This window comes from Aptenodytes forsteri, unplaced genomic scaffold, assembly GCF_000699145.1.
Source record: "Aptenodytes forsteri isolate BGI_AS27 unplaced genomic scaffold, ASM69914v1 Scaffold289, whole genome shotgun sequence".
Classification (NCBI taxonomy): Eukaryota; Metazoa; Chordata; class Aves; order Sphenisciformes; family Spheniscidae; genus Aptenodytes; species Aptenodytes forsteri.
In genome coordinates this window covers 2,978,289-2,982,745 of record NW_008795025.1, presented here as the reverse complement: position 1 = coordinate 2,982,745, position 4,457 = coordinate 2,978,289, and positions in this window count along the sequence as shown.

The window sequence follows — 4,457 nt, the reverse complement described above, 5'->3', positions numbered from 1 at the left end:
TGGCCCATGGCAGTGCGTCAGTGGATCCCCAGAGGGGTGGGAGCGGACCCCGCTCCAGCTCTGCCGGGTGTCCGCAGGCTCCCGGCCTCCCTTAAACCGCCCGAGCTGTGATCTCACTTCCTGGCCGCCCGCAATTGGAGTCGCTGGGGGAAAGCTGTGGGATGGCGTCACCGCCACGCTGGGCATGGCCTCGCGCCTGCCTGTCGCCCATCCCATGCACGGAAACCCCACCGGCCTCCCCTGTGCCCCAGCGCTGGGCTCAGCACGGCTCCAGCCAGTGCCACGCTGCAAAACCCAACCCTGTTCCTGAAAGGAGGCACTGGGCACCCCTCCGGTCTCTGTTCTGCACAAAACTTGGACCCCATCCCCTCCCCAGGTCCTGCCAATCCTCGCTGGGAGCAGAGGCGAGTGGCTCCTCTTCCAGCCGGGCTGGAGCAGTGCCCAAGGAAGCTCCCCAGCATCGCTACCAGCCTGCTCCCACAGAACTGCACCACCGCAGCCCTTCCTCTGGCCTCCACACTGCAGCACCAGCAACAAATGCCTGGGGAAGGCAAATAATCTGGTTTTTAAGTAGCCCAGTGGCCCAGCTGAAGTTTTGCTGCTACAAATGCAAGAGGCTTTGGCAGTTGTTGTTCATCAGGGTCATTTCCAAGGGGACACAAAAATAACGGGCATAAACAAGGGAGCAGGAGGCAGTGGATGAGTCAGACAGGCAGCACAGGGAGCTGCAATGTGCTGTGGGGTGTACTTGCTGCCTGCTGTACTACGAGCTCAGTGTAGCAACTAGATCAAAGCCCTAGGAGAAATGGTTTTGTTACTGGCTCTGGGACAGGCTTGCTTTGTGACACTGGATGTGTGTCATTCCTCCTCTACTCCAAGAAATGTTGCTGTTTACTTTGACATCAGTGCATCTTCGTACACCAGTACATCCAAACATTAGCACACGTAGGGCGGGCTCCACTCAAGCAGCCAGGAAAAAAAAATAATTCAGACCAGCAGAGAACCACCGTAAAATTGCGTACGAGAACTGAGGTACAACTCATTACCACCACTGCTAAGCTCACCACCAACAACCAGTTTTCTCCAACAAGCTGTAAACCCCCTCTTGTGCAGGGAAGCAGTGAGCAGTCATTAGGGCTGGCTGCCCATGCGTTGGCAGGAGATTCTAGGACCCCATGCAAAGCCTGGCTTTGATTTTGGAAACAGGTACACTTCCAACGCTCCAAAGCACAACTGGTAAGTGCTGCCATGCTAAGTACACAAGCTCAGCTGTATGTGGGAGATGAAAAGTGGATAAGCCCCACATAACATGCATTTTACCTTAAGCTGTACCCACTGCTGGCTTACTGTAAGAGACGAACACCTCTACAAGTTACTGAGCATCAGGCCAAGCCCACCCACAACTTATCCTAACTGAGATGAGGCCAAGATGCTTTGGACATGGAAAGAATTTCAAGGTTATCCCACATGCTTAGAAAAATAAAAATAAGAATACTAAATGCAATTCATCTAGCCTGGCAATTCACTCATTCAGGTGGATGGGGAGCGGGATCCAGCACCGCCAAGGCATGGTGGAGCATATCACCATCTACAGGTGGCTATATATATTACACATCAGCATTAAAGTTACTGGTATTAACATAATTGCCCCCTCCAGCTTCAAAAATAGTCAGTGAGGCTAAAACCTTAACACCAGTTGCAATAACTGAAACAGAGCTAAAACCTGTGCACATTAGGAAAAAAAAATCAATTAAAAATCAAACTCACTGTAGCCATAGCAAACTAAACTGCTATCAGCCTTTCTGAAAACTAGCTGAAGCATCTGAATTGAAGCATTTATGTACATTTATAAAAAAATTCACAGCTGTAACATTCAAACTCTACCCTCCCAGGGATAAGTGCTTTAGCTGAAGAGAGCTTATCAAAAGGGACAGACTTCAGAAAAAATAGATGCTCCCACGTTCCAAAGGAAAAAAGTTTGAGAAAGCAAATTCTGAAAGATAGAACAACTGACTGTCCAACACCACACCAGCTCCACGGTACTATGGAGTAATTCCTGGGATGTCAGCTTTGCTCAAATGCGGCACATCGTAAGAGCTAGAGGGGAAAATAAAGCAGTTGTTTAATAACCTGCCAACTATACCTTCTTTGACCTGGCTCTGAGGTTAACAAGGCACTGAAGTGGGGAAAAACAAAGAAAGAAAGAAAAAAAAAAGTCACCCCCCCAAATAATTCAATTCCCTTTGCAGGACCTCAGGGAGGAAATTATCCCCACGGATTAGAAGGGAAGCTGCAGGAGACTGGAAAAGATCCTAGTGCCCTACACTGAGGAGAACTTGCTCATACCGGACTTGGGAAGGATGGGCCTCGGAAGCATAGCAGTCAAGGCTCTAGTACAGCTTGCAGGGATTATATCCCCCTCTTTCTGTTTGCTTCCTCTGCTGAATCTCAAACACTCACTATAGTATTTGCTAATCTTCAGTCTTGCAGGAAGAGGTAGCTGCAGGGATCTGCGTGGCCCCAGAGATGCACGGCTTTTCACCTCACATCTGGTTATTCCAAAGCAGTCCTGGTGAGCAGCAACCACCTGATGAAAAATCCATGATCTCGGGTCCAGTCAGATCTTACAGCGCAGGTATCATCTAAAAAGAAAGAAAAAAACAGCACCAGGAAAATGTGGTTATGCCTGGCTTATTTGGCACCCATAACACAACCAGGTACAAGCACTCAGAGGGAACCTTGCAATCCAGGATTTTATACTACAGGCTATACCTGCTGGACAGGGAAATGCCATGCATCCATCCTTTTATGGTTTTTCCAGTTTCCATACAGCAATTCCTTCTGCACGTCCATAGATGAACTCTGACATAAGGCAGGAGGAGGAGGACAGTCTCTCTCCGGAGCTCAGGATAACACAGCTATGGATTAGATCACTAAATAAAAGGAAGATCTGGAATAAAGGATATAAGGGGAGTCCTTTACCCTCCTTCCTTTAGTTTCCCCCCCCCCACAAAGTCCTATCCCCAGTCTCTTAGAAATATCGAGAGACTCCACAAAGAAAAAACAACAGAGCACCAGTCCCACACTTGGGATATATGAACTACAAACGTCTTTTATTTCTAATTTTTAGAGTCAATAAAAATTTGTAGGGAAAGCATTTGAAAGAAATTCAGGGAAAGTGCTAAGTTTCAAAACCCTTCGGTTCTCCATTGGCTCAAAGTTGTTTCTGTTCGTTCTTCTGTAAAATTATGTTCATTACATAATCAGAAACACTTTAAAATCTTCCAGTTATATGAATTCTCACCCTAAGGCTAACCACTCCAAAATTACATAGCAGTAATACAACAAAGTGCTTGTGAAAACAGCTCTCAGAACTAGCTATTTCAGCCTTTCAAAACTTAAAAGCACCTGTAATTTCTGCAAGTTGTTGAACTGCTTACACACAAGCAAGAATCCTGTCCTGCTCCCCGAGCAAATTGGCACCTCAAAAATAGAGATGGAGGGTATAAAAAATTGTCACCACACAATGCTAGGAGACAAAAAAAACCCAGAAATTCTCCCCCCCAAAAACAAAACCCAAAAAACAGTTCTTAAAAAATTCAGCAATACTGAAGTCCAAAGTTTCAACAGAGAAACTCTAGTTTAAAAAAAAGCAGGTGCCTTTGGTCGTTTCACACCACCATGCTGATGCTACAGGCCAGGTCAAAGATCACTCCCGCATTTCCACGAGAGGCACAGTGCCTTGGTGGTTTTGTGGTGTCCTGTCCCCAAGGGCCGTATGGGGGCTGGCAGCAGCTCACGCAGTCCTCAGTAGCACACAGCAGCTCTCGGTGGCTTCCCCGGCTTCCAGATCCTGACATTCAGAACTGTGAGCGTCACCTCCTACCTCTGGAAAACTCGCTGCAGTGGGTTATTAAGAAAACAAGCTCTGATACAGGCAGATTAAATCCCTGCACTCTGTGGGAACAGATTTTGATGGCCGTTTACTTGCTCCGTCTCATAAAAGGGCTTCAATAAAAGCCTAGAAAAGCCAGCCATGAACACCTGCCAACTCTATATACATCTCTTGCCAACTCTATATACATCCCTTGCTCTGTATAACAAAGCCAACCTATTGGGACACAACCAAGAAATCAGCCTAGGTGCTTGGCAGATGCAGGGCCATGGGATGCACTTTCAAAAGCAAAAAATATTTGCCCTCTGAAGACCACTTAAAGCTAGATGTGTTCTTGTATCACTTTGGGACACTCTTCTTAAACACACCTTTCCTTACCAACGAAGCTCTTGCAAACAACCTGCACATTTGACCCCGCTCTTGGAAATAGATGACTGGAATAAATACCATTGATAACTATTAGTGAAGAAACAACCGTGAAACATCAGTAGCAAAACACTTTAAACATTCAGCCCACCGCATGTTGGAACAAGAGAGAGAGAGAGACAGCGAGAGAGACTTA